Source organism: Cricetulus griseus, chromosome 4, assembly GCF_003668045.3.
Source record: "Cricetulus griseus strain 17A/GY chromosome 4, alternate assembly CriGri-PICRH-1.0, whole genome shotgun sequence".
NCBI lineage: Eukaryota > Metazoa > Chordata > Mammalia > Rodentia > Cricetidae > Cricetulus > Cricetulus griseus.
The window spans coordinates 224,885,221-224,905,650 of NC_048597.1; the positions used below are offsets into that span (position 1 = coordinate 224,885,221).

The following is a 20,430-nucleotide window of genomic DNA, read 5'->3' on the forward strand; positions in this document are numbered from 1 at the left end:
ATAGGTGCTAAGGTCAGATTGCCTTGGGGGATAAACCAATAGTGTACAATCTCAGCTGCAGGGAAACAGCATTTGCTGAACATGACAAGGCCACTGCACACATGAACTCACAGGGGCTATGACCATATGCACAAGACCTGCTGTAGGGGAAGCTGTAGCCACGCCTACTTAGGGGCTGGCTACAGGTGTGCCTGACCACGCCCTCACAAGCTTGAGAGGGCGTGGTCAGGGAACGTAGGGTGACTGCGTTTTCAATTTCGGTTTCTCTTTTGGGCCTGGATACAGACTGCTGCCATGCCGGCTGGCTAGGTCGCTCTGTAAGTAAGGCTTTTCCCTATTAAATACCCTTATATTTCTACCTGACTCCGTATTGGTAATTTCCCACTATAACCTGCCCTAGATCAGGCCAGCAAAATCCCAGAATGGGTGGAGGAGGGGTCCACTGCTGGGGAACCATTGGCAGCTGACGGCTGCCAGGGGATTGGGAGTCAGTGTCCTTCAGGGAGGATACCCATGCCCCAGTAGATGGTCCCACACCCATGCACGTAAGTGGGCCCTGTGGGTTTAAAATAAGAGCAAATGAAGTCAGAAGGGGACGAGGTGAAGGGGAGGGGGATTTAAGGGGAAGGAGGGGATTGGGAGGTCCATTAGATCAAAACATACTACACACATGCACAAAATTCTCAAACAATAAGAGCATGTTTTAAAAAGGGTCAGATCTTAACTATGGCACAGAAGTACTGACGAGCAAGGTTAGTAAGGAACTCTCATATGCTGATGGGGAGGATTTGCACTGTCGAGTGGCCACTGGGAAACCTTATCCACATCCACAACTTCTGGGTATTCTCCCTCTCACACACCACCTCACCTTTAAGAATTTAGACTAACATCAGTGTGTGGAAGTGGGTACCAGGGCATGTATTGAAGACCTTCAAAATAACTCCGTGTATAATAATTTTTAAAAGCTGAAAATAATCCAGATTTTCAGCAACAGGAAAGAGTCCGCAAGCACTGTGGTACATCCATACCATGGGTCACTGCAAGTAACACACATGGGACACTGTCAGCTTCACACAGAGAAACGGATGATTCACCCACCAACAGTACAGACCATGTGACTCCATGCAAATAACATACGGGAATAGGCTAAATTAATAAATGCTGTTAAAAGACAGTGTGGTGACCATCGCCTTAGTCACTGTTCTATTGCTGGGAAGAGACACCATGATCACGGCAACTGCTATGAAAGAAAAGATTTACTTGGGGCTGGCTTACAGTGTCAGAGAGTTGCTTCATTATCAGTATGGAGCAGAGCATGGTGGCAGCGGCAGACAGTGGAGCGGTAGCTGAGAGCTACCTCCTGATCAGCAGACAGAAAGAAAGAGAGAGTCTAGTCCTTGCATGGGTTTTTGAAACCTCAAAACTAACCCCCAGGCCACACCTACTCCAGCAAGGACACACCCCCTAATCTTTCTAATTCTTTCAACTAGTGCTACGCCCTGGAGACTAAGCATTCAAATATGTGAGCCTATGGGGCTATTCTTACTGAAACCACACAGTTATTATCAAAGAAAGGATTGGTTACTGGATGGAACACCCTGAGAACCCCTAAAATATTGATGTTGCTCTTCACATATCTGGATCTATTTACTTTGTAAATTTTTATTAGCATATTGATAGTGTTAAGAATGTTGAAGAATCTTGTGTTAGTAACACTCAGTAGGGAGCATGGTTGATTAAAAGTGTTCAGTATATGTTAATATTTTATGTGGATATTACACCATCATGAGGACAGTGTCAAGAAGAGGGGTGCTTATGGAGGACAGCTTGGGGGGCTACTGTATTCACTCATGGATACCCATTATCTCAGTAGAGGGTCACTGCTGTCAAACGGACAAGGAGAAGACTACCAGCCTGATTCTGAGTGCAGAGCCTTATATGGGAGATGGTCAGGAAAAGCAGGGGGTTGTGTTCCACGACAACCTTTCACAAACCAGCCCATAATCTGGCCAGAGAGTTGTGGTTTGCTATGGCTGCTTGCTTCCTGTAACTGAGTAAGGCCTTGAGAAAACCAGTTAAACCTGCTTCTTCATGTCTACAGGGATCACAGGAAACAAGGGACCTGCAAGGACTGGAGGCCAAGCAAATCCACATGACAGAAAAACAAACAAACAAACAAACAAACAAACAAAACGGACTTTGGAGTGGCCTGCAGGATTGCTGGACTGGCTGTTCTTTCTTTCAGTGATGCCTAAGCAGAGAAAACATGAGAATCAGTGCACTGAGGCTTAGGGGGCGAGTGGTGAGCATGCTTCCTGTAAAATACCTCACTGCACTCTGAGAGAAGTAGGTGGCCTCGCCTTTCTGTGTAAGCTGAAGAGATGAAGACTCATAATGACTTGTTAACGGCCACCAAGAACTGTGGGAAGCATGGACCCTCAGAGATCTCACTGCTCTAACCTGGGAAACTTAAAACGGATCTTAATTCTGGTGTGACACCATGACTACCTGTTGGCTGTATCCCAAGTAGCTATTCAGCTCTCTCTGACATTTTCCACTTACGTGTGACAGTCAGATCAATTCTGGAAATACGGACTCCATCCACAGGTGAGTGGGTGACCCACATAAGCCAGTCAAATGGAATGAGTCACATGCTCTTTCAAGGATGTAGTCCCCTTGTCTGAACAGGGTCACATGTGGACAGGAGAATGCTCGCAACTGCAGCAGCCCTTGGTTACTATGGAGACAGCCAGAGTCAAAATGATACCCAGATATGGAGCAGTGGGGGCAGGGACAAGAGAACCCTGAACGATATAGTCACAGTCCTAATGACTCTGGGCCAAATGTCACCTGAAGTCTGACTCACCTTTGGCCTTCTGATGTCACATACTTGAGCCTGTGTATTCCCTTTATTGTCTTAAGCCAGTTTCATTTGGTTTTATTTCTAAAAATAATAGCTGGCGAGATGGCTCAGTGGTTAAAAGCACTTGCTGCTCTTGCAGAGGACCTGTGTTTAGTTCCCAGCTCCTTCCTATAATTCCAGTTCCTGCATGCCCTTGCCTGGCTTCTCTGGGTATATATACACAAACAGAAAATTTTAACTTTTTATTTATTTATTTATTTAAAATTATAGCCTGATACTCATTCTCCCTATGAATTGTTTGAATGGCACACCTTTATCAAGGAGATTAGATAAATACTTCTGAGATATTTTCCCAAAACTTTACTTGCTTTGAGGGTACAACAAATGCTTATTTGACACTGTCACCAGATTCCAATGTGACAATTCATTTCTCTCATTTCATCCCCCCCCGCCCCGTGTGTGTGTGTGTGTGTGTGTGTGTGTGTGTGTGTGTGTGTGTGTATGCATGTTCACATGTGAGTGTGTGCACAGATACGTTTACATATGTGTGCACACATGTACAGTGGCATGAGTCTGAGTTGGAGTCTCCCTCCATTGCTCTCCACTTTATCTGCTGAAGCAGAATTCTCTTAATTGAACCCAGAACTCACCAATTAAACATGTCTGCATAGCTTGCTTGCTCCAGGGATGCCCATCTCTGCCTCCCAAGAGCTAGAGTTACATGGGGGCCACCACATCCAACTGCATGTATGTGAACCACCCGGGGAGCTGAACTCTGGTCCTTGCACCTGCTGCTCACATGGGCAAGCACTTTACCTGCTGCCATACCCCACCCGTTTCCGTGGTTCCTAAAAGCAAAAAGCAAAGAAGCTTAAAGTCCTTAGTTCCTTTAATCTGACCAAATGTAAGTGACCATGGTCCACTTCCCAGTCCTTGCAAAAGAATTGTCCCTTTGAGCATTAGCTCCAAACCCCACAGCAAAGGGCGTTCTATCATTATGGACATCCATGGGCTAACATTAGGATGTTGGGAGGCATTATGTGTGGGAGGGCACCAGAAAAGAGATTTCTGATTTATTTTGGAAGGGGGTGTAGGACTGGAGACTGCTGCTATGTTTACTTCACTCACTCCATTCTATTTCTGGTTTCCTTCAGGAATTAAAGTGCCACAGGACATTTTAAGTCCTTGGCATAGCAGAGACATCCATGTTAAACAGCAAGGAGCACTGCTGGTGTCTTAACCATTCTCTCCTGCTAACAAGCACCAAAACAAAGGTAATGCGTTCGCCGGTCCCTCTGAACCACTTATTTTCTCAAGATGGGCCAGGTTCTTAGCCTACACAGACACAAGGCAGCAAACACCCATCTCCTAAGCATCATTAGAGAAGTCAAGCACTTCAAACACAGTTGCCCTCCTTCCCTTCACTAAGTCAAACTTTTCTAAATGGCATCCCCTCCTGCAAACTCAAATACAGATAGAACAGACCCACCGCAGAAATATGCATTTCCCTACATGCCCCAAATATATGTGGGATCAAGTAGGCCAAATGCAAAGCAAACATAAAAAAGGCAAACATAGGGCCTTGAAGGTACCGTGTGAATCTTGCTTTGTAGTTGGGTTATATTTCTGAAGAGCTTCCTTTTGGAGCTCTGTGGAGACAGAAGGGAACTTCCGTGGGAAAGGGAAAAGGTGGCAGACAGTCTTGAAGCATGAGAGTGTCTTGGGGACAGTCTCTAGTGGCACCACGCTCTGACCATAGCTTTTTCTCTGTCCTGACTTACTCACCCCAACTCTGGCAGGACTAAATGATACCATTCTGTGGTACCTGTTGACCTGAAATTCCCAATAGGGATATCATTATTCTCCTGTTACTTTGGGAACACAGGTTTTATAACAGGTTATCCAAAGCAATGATGCCCAAGGCTTTCTGTGAAAGACAAATCCAAGATATTCAAGTGTCATGCTGGTAACTCCCCTGCATAGGAATTCCACTTGCTTTATCTATATTTCTTCATATATATGAGAATTTTCATCTTCATACTCACAAACCAGAAAAGGACTTCAATGGTTGAAGTGACTGCTCAGTTAGATAGAGTCAAAACTGTTCTCAGTGAGCCATACCTCCCTGCTGCAGAGAAGGCTCAGTTTTGCTAAAGGGTAAACACATGAGGATCTGAGGTCAAATCCCCAGACAAATAGCCAGGCACAGCAGGGCACATCTGCACTACCAGTTCTGGGGAGTAAAATTAGGAGGCTCTCAGGGGCTGACCGACCAGCCAGTCTAGCTAAACTGGGGAGCTCCAGGTTCAGTGGGAGAACCCCTCTCAAAATACAAGGTGGGGGCTGGAGAGATGGACCGATGGATAAGTGAATACTTCTCTTGCAGTGGGTCAGCGTTCAGTTCCCAACATCCAAGTCAGGTATCCCAAAACTGCTTGTAACTTAAGCTCCAGGGGATCTAACACACTCTTCTGACCTCCATGGACAGTGCATGTATACACACACACACACACACACACACACACACACACACACACACACACAATTTAAAATCAAATTTAAAAAATTAAGATAAACTTAGAAAGAAAACAGTAGAGAAGGAATTGAGGGAGACAACCCAAACTGACTTCGGTACCGCTTCCTATGAATGCACAGACACAAACATGTAACCCCAAACACATACCCAAATACCCACATCTATGACTTCAAGAAAATCTACTTTGCTACAGAGAAAACTGGCCAGCTGACTTCCTAAGGACATTCCACATGACCCTGGTCTATCTGTGTCCCCATCACTGAGGGCGAAGACCACTTCCAGCACTCTGGATCCTAGAAGTTAGATCTGTGAGCATTGTCTGTGACACAGGATACAAGACCCCGTGGTGCCATTCATTATCCTGAAATGTCCATTTTCTCTGCAATTAACAGAAACAAAGAATGGTCTGGTTCACAAAGCAGAGGGAACTTAAATTAGCTTGTAATTCCTCACCCTCACACCCCTCTGATTAACTGTGTCTCTAAATCCAGCCCCACTAATGACCATGGACTTTCCCAAACTCTTTACCATTCAAGCACAGAGAACAAATCCACTCATTCAATAAAAAAAGTGTATGTCTGGTTATTTTGTTAGAAACCCTTTTAAAAGGTCAAATTAACTATTAGTAGTAGTGCGTTCCCATTGCATTACAAAAGAACATGCATGATTAACAACTGGAGATTACAGGGTCTTCTTGCAACCAACAGGTGACAAAAATGATGGACATGGGTTAATGATTCCAGATTCTCTTAGCATAACCCACTGAAGCATCATTCCACCTTGAAATTCCACATACATTAACATTATAACTCAATTAAGCAACTCTAAGCAAACTGTGCCAGCAACTGATGACCAATTAAGACCAGATAGTTGTCTACTGCCTTCTGTTGTCACTGTGATGGTTAATTTCCCACTAATCTGCAAAGACTCTTGGGTATCCCAACCATAGATGTAGGGGTGGGAGAGATAAAGTTTGACTTATAAGGAAAGGTATGTAGCAGAGCCAAGTCAACTATTAAACAAGGATATTGATATGATTATTGGGGGAGAGGTGGGTTTGACCAGCCTCACTATACGGCAAAGAGTGAAAGAAGAGTGTATTGGGCAGGCGAACAAAACTCTGAATATTCTAGATTATAAACCACCCTCACTGACAGCCTGGGACATGGAAGGCAGGTCAGTTAGTTCATGGGTACCGTGTCCCGGCTTCTGCTTCAGATATGGAGGATGGAGGCAAAGCTGGTGTTCCACCAGCCCCATCATTCTTTTCCCCACTTCATCTGATTCATAAAAATTTATCTTGTAGCACCTGTGCCTCAGCTGAAGCCTTTAGCCAGGTCCAGTGCCTGCTGCTCAACAATGGCTACAAGGCCCAGGACTGCAGACACATGGGACCACAAAATAAACTCTCTCTCTCTCTCTCTCTCTCTCTCTCTCTCTCTCTCTCTCTCTCTCTCTCTCTCTCATGCACTTGCACACACACACACACACACACACTTACACACACATACACACACACATACACACACACACACATACACACACACACATACAGACACACACACACACACACATACACACACATACACACATACACACATACACACACACATACAGACACACACACACACACCCACATACACACACATACACACACACACTGTATTCAATAGCCATGATGGCTCCTGCTCTTATAACCAGTATCCTATCTATGCCCATCGCCACGTCCCCTTCACCGTGATGGAATGATCCCCTTGAACTGTGGGCCACAACAAACCCTTCCTTCCTTAAGTTATTTCTGTCAAGCATTTTGTCAAAGCTGAAAGAGATAACTAAAACACCCCACAACTCCATAAGAGTGTCAGCTCGTAACTGATGCTCAGTGATCTTCAGATAGTATCAAAGAACCCAGGGTAGAAAAGGAATCTATGCACATTCAAGGGTCCTTAATACGATTTAAGTGCCATTCTGTTTAGTATAAGCATTGCATAGTGCCTCAAACACTGGTTTGGCATCTTAGAGAGGTAACATATTTCATTGCTAAGCCATGGTGCATTCTGATTCTCATCACTCATTTGTCTTATTAGATATCTTTATCTAATTTAACACAAATACAATGAGTTATTACATGACCAATATTTCTCAGCCACAACGGGGCAAAACAGAGGGCTCCTCTGAGCTTATTTCATGGCACAGCATTACTTGTTTGCCAGCAGAGCCTGAAATTAGTGGTCTGCTGTATAATAGTGTTGTTTCTTGCTTTTATTTTCCTGAGTAGCACATGAAATTATACTTCATAGACATACTGGACACAGTGCTGAGACACTATTAAGTTGTCATGGTCTGATAGCTCTCAGCAGTTTCTTATCCTTATGGCGTCTTGTTACTAAACACCACGGTGCACACTGTGTGACGAAAAGGAATCAAATATAAACATAAAGAAAAGCTTGTGAAAATGAAAATATAGCCTTTTCATCTTGGTACATAGATCGGAATTAGGCACAGAGTTGTTCCAGATGTGTCTCGGGCCTCTTGGAGAATCCCAGAGAAAAAGATTCAGAGACAGGTTCACTGAGGTCATCACTACTATGTCCTCTGTCACACAGATGAAAGGGCCTGCCCTGCAAGCATGGGGACCTAGGCCAGAGTCCCATCATCCTTTTGAATAGGTGTAGCACCACCTACCTACAATTTTGATGCTGGGGAGAAGAGCGAGGTGGAACCCTTGTGCTTGCAGCCCAGCTAGTCGGGTCTGATTGCTGAGACCTGGGTTCAGTGAGAGACCCTAAAACAGGGGAAGAAGTCCTCCATATCAATACCTCTGGCCTCTAAGTGCACATACTTGCATATAGATGAGCATGTGTATACACACACACACACACACACAGAGAGAGAGAGAGAGAGAGAGAGAGAGAGAGTTCTATCCCTATGACTAAAAATGGAAGTGAAGAACTCATGAGAATAGTTGTTCTTGCTGATATAGAATAGGAATGTTCAGACTCACGGGAGAAAGAAAAAGCAAACCAGTGCAATTATCTCCATTCTCAGTCTTCATGTTCCAGATATTGCAAAGAATAAAAGAGGTATTGGAAAAATTGCCTGGGGATATCACCCCAAATGTTTCAAATTACTATTCTGAACATTCATTAACCATTGGAACTATGCTATGCTAAATACGGTCTTTGGTAGACATCAATCAAAAGCGCATTTTCTCACAAATGAAGTGGGGGGGGCGCAACTCTGGCATCTTTGCCCATTTTGATTCTTTTCTCTGAGAAAACACAGCTTTAAACCACTGTTTGCTCTCATAATGAACCAGTGCCTTTGGGACCATTACTGCTTAAAGTGCTCTTAATATGCACTCTGAATACATGTAAAGTTCGCACTGATTACATGTAGCTTGGAGGATTTCAAAACATCTCCCTGGAACGTTTCTTTCTCCTCAGAACTCCCCTGTGAGTCTCCTGGAGGCTGGATTTCAACAGAGCACAGTGACCAAGTTTCATCTTGGAAAGGAACTTCCCACAGAAAAGGGAGACTTCAAAGGAGTGCTCACGTATGCTGGAGCGCCTCTGATTTCACTGAACCACCACACACAGGAACAAAACATCCTGTCCAGAGGCAGCAGTGGTGGGAGCTGGAGCAGCAGCAGGGTGGCTCTCTGCTCTCGCCCACTTCTGGGGATAGCTCTTGTTTAGTTCCCTCCCTTGCACTTGTCTGAGCTTTTTCCAGCAGCCCCTGGTATGCTCACTTTTAGTTTCTCCTGGGTTTGATGGACCCATGTGACATGTGGCTGTCTCGTGCCATCCTTAGAGCTTGACAGGCCCAATTCTTAAAGGTGGCTTCACTCTAACACTATGTGCTGTATATGAACCTCTTGAGGTCTTGGGGACCCCTTTTCCTGAGCCATCCTATGTACCTTCCCACAGGAGATCTCGGTAGTGACTCACCCACCCCATACTCTACATTCACCCCTCAGGGGAAGTTCAAGGCCCTGGAGGATTGGTCTAGGAAGAAGAGGAGCATTGTGCTGCTCCACTCCTTCAAGGCCCACCCCAATAACAGACTTCCTCCAATCAGAGTCCACCTCCTACAGTTCACTACCTCTAAGTCATCCATTTAAGTATAAATCCATCTGTTAATTATGCAGGGCAGAGCCCTCAGGGTGCAGTCACCTCTCAAAGATAAGATCTATTGGCTGAGGACCAAGCCTTCCCCATATGGGAGGATGTGCCATACAAAAACATAAGAAACAAAGTTATTCCTTTCATTTTTATTCCTAAGCATGGCTTTGATTTTTCAGCTTATGGTCTGGCATATAAGTTTCTTCTTGTTTTTATAAAAGCACACACATGTCTACAGATCAGCCCAACCTGTGTGCCTTTAGGTAGAGAACACAGACAGTCCAGCTAACACTCATGGAAAGTCAAAGCTAGGGTAAAATCAAAGTCAAAGAAACGGAGCAACTACTACAGATCGGGCATTTGTCTGTTTCTCTCGCCCAGAATGCCAAATCTTCAGGGGCAGAGGTTTTTTGGCTTTGTTTTTTTAATTCCTTTTCTTTGTGCCACTGAATTTAGAAGTACATATTCAATGTAACAACAAAGAATAAGATGTGTGTGTGTGTGTGTGTGTGTGTGTGTGTGTGTGTGTGTGTGTGTGTGTGTGTGCACACAAATGTAGGCATTGGCATGCCAATATAGAGGTCAAAGACAACTTTGGGCATTAGTTCTGGCCTTTGACCTTGTTTGAGGCGGGGTCTGTGGTGTTTCATTGATATGTACACCAAGATAACTGACCCAGAGCTGCCAGTCATTCTTCTGTCTTCATCTCCATCTCCCTGTAGGCATACTGGGATTACAGGTGTGGACTACTGTGTGCAGCTTTTGTGTGTGTTCTGGGGAATCTGAATTCAGGTAATTGAGCTTGTACACACATTACTTACTCACTGCTCCGTCTTCCCAGTGAAAGAATGAACTATTGATTAAACAATGTCATTGCTAAGAGAGTTTGAATGACAGAGTGCAAGAACCAAAACACTCCACAGGATTTACAGAAACCAACTCCCAGAGAAGCAATGAACACTGTCCATTACAGCCTTCTATATGATGGCCACAGCTGCTTCTTAAGGGCTATGTTTGGTCACAGTTGACATAGTCAAGACATTGGAAGTGATGGAAGAGTGCAATGTCTATGCATTCCAGTACATGATGTGTTTGGGAACCAGAGCCTTCAGCATGGGGTGGCAGACAGCTTGTGGTCAGTATCTGAGGTTCCTAGTTCTTCACACCAGACATCCATCTGGAAAACCCTTAGTGAGAACCCCGTTTCTGGAGGTAGACTTGAGCTGGTGGTATGGAGATGCAGTAGGTTATGCCCACAATGAAGGGGAGTAACTGCTCACTGTCCCAACATGAAACAAGTTGCACCATGTGCTCTATGGGTGCACTCTGGGGCACTCTATTACCCATTCATCTTCTGAACTCATCTTTCATTTGCCAACAGTTTTGTTTTGTTTACATTTTGATATGTTTTGTTGAAACAGAGCCTGTCTATGTAGAATAGGCTAGCCAGGAACTTTATACCTAGCATAGGCTAGCTCCATGATTCCTCCTGTTTTGAAATTACAGGTATACATCACCAAACCCAGCCACCTGGAAACTATGGTGTTTTGTTCCAAGTACAAGGCCTCATGTATTACAGGCTAGCCTCAAACTGTGACTGAAGACTACTTTGAACTTCTAAATCCCCAACCTCCACACCTCCCTAGTTCTGGAATTACTCACATATGCCACCATGTCTAGTTTATGAGACACTGGCTATACAATGACAATCTTCAGCCATGCTAGGAAAGAACTCTACCAACTAAGCTGCACACCCATCATATGTGAAGACAACATAAAGGCTACTTTCCTAGTCAGCTTTGCCAACTTAACATAGCCTAGAGCAGCTGTTTTTCTATGTCCACAAGACTCCCTTTGGGGGTCAAACAACCCTTTCCCTGGGGCTGCCTAAGACCATTGGCATATCATGTATTTGCATTACAATTTATCACAGTAGCAAAATCACAGTTATGAAGTAGCAATGGAAATAATCTTACATTTGGGGGTTAGCACAACATGAGGACCTGTATTAAGGGATCACAGCATTAGGAAGATTGAGAACCATTGCCCTAGAGTCCATCTGAGAGTAAAGCCTCAGCTGAGGAATTGGCTAGATTGGCCTGTTGGTGTGTCTATAGGGAGCTGTCTTAATCATTAATGGGTGTAGGAGCGCCCAGTCCACTGTGGGCAGAACCATTCCCCAGGCAGGCGGCCTTGGTCTCTCTCTAAGCAAGCCATGGGGTGAGCCAGCAAGCAGCATCCTCCATGGTTTCTGCCACACGTTCTTTCCCTGCTTGAGTTGTTGACCTCACATCCCTCAGTGATGAACTATGACCTGGAAGTGCTGAAAGGGCTCCAGGTTCCATGAGAGACTCTGTCTCAAGGGAGTAACTCAAGTGATAGAGCTTGACATCCAATATCCTCCCCCCTGGCCTCTGAGGCATACACACACACACACACACACACACACACACACACACACACACACACACACACACATATAAACTATCTAGACCAGCTCCATCTGGTGCACATAGCAAAGGAGCCCTCAGTGAGAGAAGAGTTCCTCCTGGGGGCACAAATCAGGCGACAAAGAAGAGATGCCTTTTAGTGCAGGCACCAAGACCAGATGGATCCTACAGAGTAGTGAAGGAGCTTCCTATTGTCCTGTTTTGAGGGGAAGGAGAGGAAGGGAATATGTAAATTCCACTTTCAACAACTTCCATAAACAGACAGCGAAGCCACAGCCTTGTGTCTGAAGTACTAATTGCTCACCACTAGGCATATCAAAACAGAAGCACTTTAATCTGTAAATTTAACTCACGCACATAAAAGAGAAAATGGCCATTCCCTAAAATAAATACATGGGGTGGGGGAAAAGCTGATTTCAGAGGCGCTTGTCTATTAAAACTTGAGAATAAAAATAAGGAGCATGGAGCAAATAGAGGATTGAATGTTGACTCCCATTACCATACAATATCACAAAATGGGGCTTCAGGGGCCCAGCTTTGCTCTTCACCCAGAGAGGAACAAGATTATGGCGTCCATTCCGCTTGGGATGGAGGGTGGGGTAAGGACTACGCGAGAGGGATACTGTACTGTTGTTAGAATCCAAGTCCTTGATCAGACCCTTGTCTCAAAACACCAGCTGGGCATCAAAGACAAAAAGGAAAGAAAAAACACACACACATGAAAAAATTCACACATACCATCAAGCACATTCTCAAGCTGAAATACAACCATTCCAAATTCCCCCATTTTCAAGTACAAACACATTTTCATTCATCACATCCCAAGCAAGCAAGAAGCCTGTGTGGTTCTGCTGTTTGCGGTTTCACCACAGGGCTCCAGGCTTTTGTTTTTCACAAAGACCTGGACTTCTTTTGAAACACCCTGGCTGTCATATTAAATTCTCCCCTCTCCTTCTCTTCCCATGCTTAACAGTCACTTGACCCTACAGAAAGTAAAATTTGACAAACCATGGTGTTACTGAAAATACTTCAAAAGGAGGCAGGACCAAAATAGCATGGCAGACGGGCACGGTGACCACTTTGTCTGTGGTACCAGCCTAACAGCAGTTTAAACTAGGAAAATAAATGGAATTTTTTTAAAAAAATTACTATCGCCTGCATGACGATTCATCATCAGGGGGTTTGAGAAGGAACACGTCACTGAAGTGAAGCCCCAAACACAATGAGCCAGGCCGGAAGACTGCCCTAAAAGAATGAGCTCAGCCAGTTCTCTCTGTGGAGCTTCTAGAGGCAAGCCCTGGTGTAAAAGATTCCTACTAGATAAGGGGTGGGCCTCCAAACAGACATTCTCACTGGGGAGAATTTGACAATGGGTATGAAAAAAGGATCTCCTTTGTGCTTTGCCCATATGCCATGAATTTTATTGTTAGTCATTATTAGTGTGAATGTGGTGAGTAGGTATTATGTTATTTATTATTAGTGTATTTGTGGTGTGTGTGTGTGTGTGTGTGTGTGTGTGTGTGTGTGTGTGTGTGTGTGAGGGCATGCCACAGTGAAGTTGTAGAGGTCAGAGACCAAGTCTGTATAGTCAGTTCTCCCCTTACACCTTGGTGTGGGTTCCATGGATGGACTTGAGATCTCCAGATCTGAGCAGTAAGCATTTTACCCTCTGAGCCATCTCCTGTGACCCTCACAAAGAAATCAAAAAAGGGTTATTTTATCATCTGCTGGGGAAGAGGCCTGGCACACACCAGTAACCCCGGTGTTTGAGAGGCTAAGGCAAGAGAACCACGAGTTCCATGTCGGGCTGGGCCACATAGTGAGGACCCATCTAATAAGGCAGACAGAGTTCAGATCCCCACCATGCATATCAAAGCTGAGCACTGTGGCAAGTGTCCATATACCAGTGCTGGGAAGGAAGGCAAAGACAGGTCTTAGTGCTTGCTGGCCAACCAGTTTAGCCAAATTGCCAAGCTACAGATTATATTAGAAACCTTGTCTCAAAACATAAGGTGAAGAGTTATAGTGGAAGACAGGACATCAACTTCTGACCTCCACTTTGGTGCATATAGGCACACATGTCCACATGCACGCACACACACACAAATATAAATACCAAATAAATAAACACCCAGAAGACAGTAAGGAGACAGGGAAAGGAGGAAGGAGAGAGAGAGAACAGAAATAAGGTAAGTGCCGAGCAACTCCAAGTAGACACTCCGAGGCTTACAACAAGGGAAAAGCAAAAGGACCCCTGATTCATGAAAAATAATAACTGAGATTTCAGCTGTGGGCCCAAGAAGGAGATTAATCTTCTAAGTATCTACTGTGCACACAGCACTTTTCTTAGTGCTTAAAATATTGCCTAATATTAACTTTCAAAATAAAACCCATTAGATAGCTATAAATGTAACCACTCCAGAGGAAAAACACTGAAGGTCAGGGAGAATAAAACTGTATGTTGTCCACAATGGCCTCATTAGGATTTGAGTCCAAGGCCACACAGATGACAAGACTCAACTTTCCCCTGATCCCATATCAGAATAATGACAATAAATCAGCATTTGGGTTCTTGGAGTGGGCTGTTATCTACAGGAGTTGGGGATAAAAATCAGATTTTTTTCAAGGCCAAACTCTTAACCACTTGGCCATCACAGCTCAAAATCAGAATTTTAAGGCACAATTAACAAATAAAGTAGCCCTGGAGTCATCTCTTAATTAACCTTTATGTTTTCAGCTCCAGGTACCTAAAGGCACATAATGTCAAGAATGGGCTGTAGTATTTCCCTGTGCTTTTAAACATCCGTAAAAGACACTGGCAGGAACCTGGGGCCCTTGGGGGCCAAAGGACATAGCCTTCCCTTCCCTTCCTACTTCATAAAGGCAAAACAGCTTCATCTAGCTCAGAAAGAGAGTGAGGAAAGTGAAAAGAGGCGAATGCTCTCACTTCCTCACAGGACTAACTTGAATTTTTAACCTACAGATTGGTTGCATCTGTACACATTCTATTTACTCGTGTGTGTGTGTGTGTGTGTGTGTGTGTGTGTGTGTGTGTGTGTGTGTGTGTGTGTGTGGTATGGGCATACACTTTCATGTACACACAAACAGAAGGACAACCTTGAATGTAATTTTTCGGGCACCATTTCCATCTTTGTTAGACAGTCTCCCACTGGCACCCAGCTCACTGAATAAGCTGCTCTGGCTGCTCAGTGAGTTCCAGGGATCCTCCAGTCTCCTCCCAGTGCTGGGATTGCAAGCGCCATCATGCTGGCTTTTTTAGTGTGGGTTTTGGGGACAAACTTAGTCCTCATGCTGAGTAGCAAGCACTTGGTCAACTGTGACATCTCCTCTGACTTGTACACCTTTATTTTAGACTAAAATTTGAGACTCCGACTGACTATTCTAAATCAATGCCAATATTATCTTAAAACCTATTATCTTAATATATTTACCATCTCCGTGACTGAGAATCCACTGACAATAAGAGCAGTAGAGAATTTTTAAGGCAGAAAAGGAAGAGAGAAAATGAAACTTCAGCTGGCTGTTGGGGCATACATGTTTAATCTTGGGTTCTTTGGAGGTAGAGGCAGGTAGATCTCTATTAACTCAAGGCTAGCCTAGTCTACATAGTGAGTCACAGGCCAACTAAGGCTATGTAGAGAGTCCCTGTCTCAAAACAACCCGAAACTTTACATTTTGGAAACCATGAAATTATCATACAGAAAGAAGTGTACCCACAGTGGGAAGAGATCTCATGCCACAGGCTACTAAAGGACCAGGATGTAGGGACAATGCAAACCCCGGAAAGGGAGGAAAGCAGGGCCTCAGAGGAACAGCTCGCTAGGAAGCATGCAGAAGCCAGGTATGTGTGCACACTGCTGCAATCCCAGCTCTTCAGACACTGAAGCAAGAGTGCCACAAACCCAAGGCTAGCTTGGGCTACACATCAAGGCTCTGTCTCCAAAGAAACGAAGCCAAAGCCATTAGATCTGTAACCACCTCTGCCTCTCCACACAGACTTCCTCCATGATGCCCTGCCACCAGGCCTCACCCCAGTCATCATAGGCCTGAGGAACAATGACCCTAGGCTGGTCTTCCTTAAGGAGTTCCTATGTGTCTCTTCATAGGAAATAGCCAGGATTGCTTTGCGACCACCACACTCCTGGTTACAGCTTTTCATGTAATTGGATCTTTTACCCCAACTATTACTCTAACACAGGAAACTCCCTCAATACCATTGTACCAGGAGCTGCTCCAGATCTCTCTTCTTGCTTTTGCTATCTTTAGCTTCAAGATAAAGATATGGATGAAACTCAATTTTAAGTTTTTAGTGTGTGTATGTGGTATATGTATACAGCATGTGTAAATGTATGTGTAAAGGTCAACATGTCTCTGAACACACGGAGGCCTGGGGAGAAGGATGGGTATCCCATTTTATCACTCTCCAGCATATTCCTTTGAGTCAGGATCTCTCCCTGAACCTCCTGCCCTTATTCCCATGTTTTGAGGGATGCAGGTGCATATGCTAATGCCTCTGACACTTTACCTGGATTCTGTGGATCCAAACTTGGATCTTGGTGTTTATACAACAAGTGCTCTTGCCCCGGATCCATCTCTCCAGCCCTTGAACCTGAACTTAGTATCTCATGGTGCTTATGTAACAAACATTATGAAAGAACTTACTGATCCGTACAGAATCTGTGAAACCCTCCAGCCATGGGCAGTGAAAGGCAGGATCTCATTAATTTGAGGTGATGAGAAAGCCTAGTTTTAAGGAATATCAATACATAATATCTAAAACACAAAAGTCAATAAATGACAGAATGAGCATATTTTCCTTGGAGATAAAAAAGGAAACTCAGGGCAAACAGCTATGAAATGCTTGGGTCTAGGGGTGGGAACTGAGCCGTGTACAGTTACAGTGTGGATCCCCAGAGATGGGGGCGTTTGTAAAGTACTTCCACGTAACCTTGGCTACCAAAACCCAGTCAGGTAAATTTTTTCATATCTATACTTAAGTGATGGTGGCCACCCTCCTTCTCCTCCTCCTGGCCTTTGTCTTCCTCTTCTTTGTTTTGTTTGTTTGTTTGTTTGTTTTGAGGAGGGATTCTCTCTAGATAACCTAGGCTTTCCTCAAACCCACAATCCTAGTGCTTCAGCTCCCCATTACTAGGGTGACAGGCATGCACGACCATATCCAACCACATCCTGCTTCCCTTTTACAATCTGTTTTTTGCAGGATTCTTCATTGGTCATGTGGCAAAGCCAAACCAGGATATGTGAATGATGAACTCCAATAAAAGGAGTTTGGGAAAATACATATTCAAATGCTATACACTAGGCAGTGACATGCCAGTCCTTGAAAGTCTTCGCCAAATGGGTTCCTTCACACAGAGAGATTCTCTAATATCTCTAAAATGATCCCATTGATTTTTAAATGTGATTTATGTAGAGCTTTACAGCAATATATTCATCAAATACAGAAATATAAGGCTGTATTCAATCTGCAATTTCCATACCATTACAGTGCGGATGATGCAATTATGGAAGATTACTACCTTAGGAGAACCTGGTTGTATCTGAATCAAAATATCCTCTTCTCAAAATTTTTAAGTGAGGCCATCAATCCATTACTGCCTCTCTCTAAGCATGTGTGTTAGGATGCCTACGCTGAATGGTTTTTCTCCCTTTTAAAACTTGCTCCGAAACACAGATTCACAGACATTATTAGACGTGTGATCAACCCCACTGAGAATTGCTGGGAATAAATGGCTTTAGTAAAGCTAACTGTTAAAGCTTGTGTTTGGCGTCAACATCTCACTATCTGTTTCCCTCCTATCTACAAAGCCCCTCTCAGATAATGCTTTGCTGATAACTCCCACGGGCCTGTGTATTCTAGAGTTGTTGAAAAACACTCAGATTTGTTTTTCATTGAATCTCGGTGACTTTGGCCCCCTGTGTTTAACATATCAGAGAGTTTCAAATTAGACTGTTTCCTACTACAAAGGAACACATCTAGAAGTTTCTTACAGACGCTTGCAATGTTCCATGTCTGCTTTTGTAAATTTAAGGAGCTGTGAAAAACTTCTGAAAAGGTTTGAGATTGTTTTGAGCGTAAAGGCACTTGCTACCAATGCCAAAGGATGTTAACAGGATCCCACACGGTGGGGGAAGAGAACTGATCCCCCTGCATGTTCTCCTCTGTCCCTGACATGTGTGCCTGGGGTGCATGCTCCCATCCCTGTATATAAAATAAAGACATTTAAGATGCTTTCTGAAAGGTTCAGGCATTATGCTGGCCTGCCCCTGTTACCTGGTGGAATCCACTCAGGCAATACCCTGGTCAGCCCAAGGTTCCATGGGAAAGAAGTCTGTACGCAGGTGCAGAGGACCCCTTTAAAAGATAGGCCCCTGCCCTCTCTCTCTCTCTCCCCCTGTTCCTGCTCTCTGTCCCCTCTCTCTGTTTCCCCGCTCTGTCTCTCTATGGCGACCGGCCATGGCGGTCAGCCATTTACCCCTGTTCCTCTTCTTAGTCTCCCCATTCTACCGGGCCTTATAATAAACTTATAGTCAATATGTCTGTCTCAATATTTCTCTTTTCTTCTTTTTAAACAAAAGAATAACATTTTGGCGCCCGACTTGGTTTAGGCTCCCTCCGTAGACCCTCTCCCAAAGCTAGCTGGTGGGATAGTCTTTCTTTGTAACTTTTCCTGCCAGGAGCACGGGAAATCTCGGAGATCCTAAAATCTGAACTCATAGCCCACTTCCATCTCCACTTTTCCTGGCACTTCCTCCTGCCTGCAGCAGCCTGAGATGCCGGAACTCAACTCGCCGCTTTCCAACTAAGGATCTCTTAAACTCACTGATCTGCCTATTCGCTACAATCCGGTAAGAAACCCAAACTGTTCCCATGGGGCAGACCCAGCGCTGTTCAATCTGGGTCCATTTTTCAGTTTCGGGCCTGGTGCTCTCAGACAGGGCAATCTGTACATTTTTCGGCCTTGCCCACGGGAAATACATTTTTACGGGATCTTTCGGTTACTGGCAGTGAGTAGGTAAATGAGCGGAGTTCTGCCTCCCAGTGGGAACTTTCTTTCACCTGGGAATGTCCCTCATTGTTCTGTTTGTTCTTTCTCTGACTGTTTCTTCTTGGTTGGCAATGTCTGCTTGAGATGCTCTGAGAGTTTTGTTTGTCTGCTGGTTTTCATTTTTCCACATGAATGAGGTTTAAAACTTTTCTGGCAATTGAAAATGTGCTTACGGGGGTCGCCACCTCAACCACGTGTGCTACCCTGGGGGCCGCCATCTTGGTCATAACCATGTGACCTAGCTTAGGCCTACCCACTCAGTTCAATGACTTCCACCGGCAAGCACTGCCACCTGACATCTTGCTTTTTATTTCTTTCACTTGTTGGGTGCATTTCCTAAAGGTCAGGCATGGGATCCCGCTCCAGGAGCGGTGCTTTTTTGCTTTTTTCAGTTCGGACTGCTGGGTCCTTTTTCAGTTTCGGGACAGCTGTGTCCCCTTCGGGGCCAGGCCCCTGGCAACTCCCACGGGCAGACGTGCATCCGTAGAGGAGCTTTTTGCCGGTTCTCCACCTGCCTCACCCATGGGAAATGCACAGAGGAACCTTTCTGGTTTCATCCAACAAGCAGGTAAACAGACAAAAGCGGCTTACAGTTGCCGCCGTTTTGGTCATGTGACCTACCTGTAGGCACGCACAGCTCCAGTGGCCTATCGAGCAAACCTGTCTGCCAGATTTTTGATTTCTGCCAGATCTTTTTGCTTTTTATTTTATTTTTTTTGTCTGTGATTTCTTCTTTCACTGGCTCTGTTGTTCATGGCTTGTTTACTAAATACTGTGCCTTTCCAGGACCCTCTGTTTACTCTGTCTCTTTAAATCTCCTGTCTGTTTGCTACAATGTACGGATCAGAGATTACAATCTGACTCCCCCTTTACTGTTATCCAGTCCTGCTTATCTCTGTACCTGTAATTTAACTTTATACTTATCTAGCTCTATATGCAACTTAAATTAAACTATACTAAGTCTTATATTTCTAAATTGCTATATATCTTTAAACGATGGTAAACATTTAAGGTCATAAAGGTATAATTTAACTATACTTAAAATATAAGCTAAGTCTATACAACTTAAATTTAACTCATATCTTTAAATGATGATAAAAGTTTACAATCATAAAAGATCTATTTCAAATTAACAAAATATTTATACCACTCAGTTTATCCTGTAAGCCGTTTACAAAGGTACAGCTTTTATTACAAAAAAGTATTTTTTCTCTAACTAAAGGCAAACTTAACTGCTAAGATACTAAACAGACAGCCCTCAAATGCTCAGAGATCTAGAGAATATGGCATTTAAAATGTTTTGTTAAAAAGCTTTTTGTAACAGAGAGATAGGCCAGCTGCTGGCCCCACCCCATTTCCTCCGAGAAGA

General features: G+C 44.2%; 1 long non-coding RNA gene across 2 annotated transcripts; it reads left to right on the forward strand.

The window, feature by feature from the left end:
• Positions 1-258: 258 nt before the first annotated feature.
• LOC103160623 lies at positions 259-18,829 on the forward strand. Of its 2 annotated transcripts, XR_004769779.1 has the most exons (5): positions 259-317; positions 2,102-2,607; positions 4,018-4,137; positions 8,846-18,354; positions 18,691-18,829. It is a non-coding gene; the product is annotated as an uncharacterized LOC103160623 (long non-coding RNA). The 2 variants fall into 2 exon arrangements; XR_003485257.2 differs by lacking the exon at positions 8,846-18,354 and having other exon boundaries at positions 18,691-18,828.
• Positions 18,830-20,430: the final 1,601 nt, after the last annotated feature.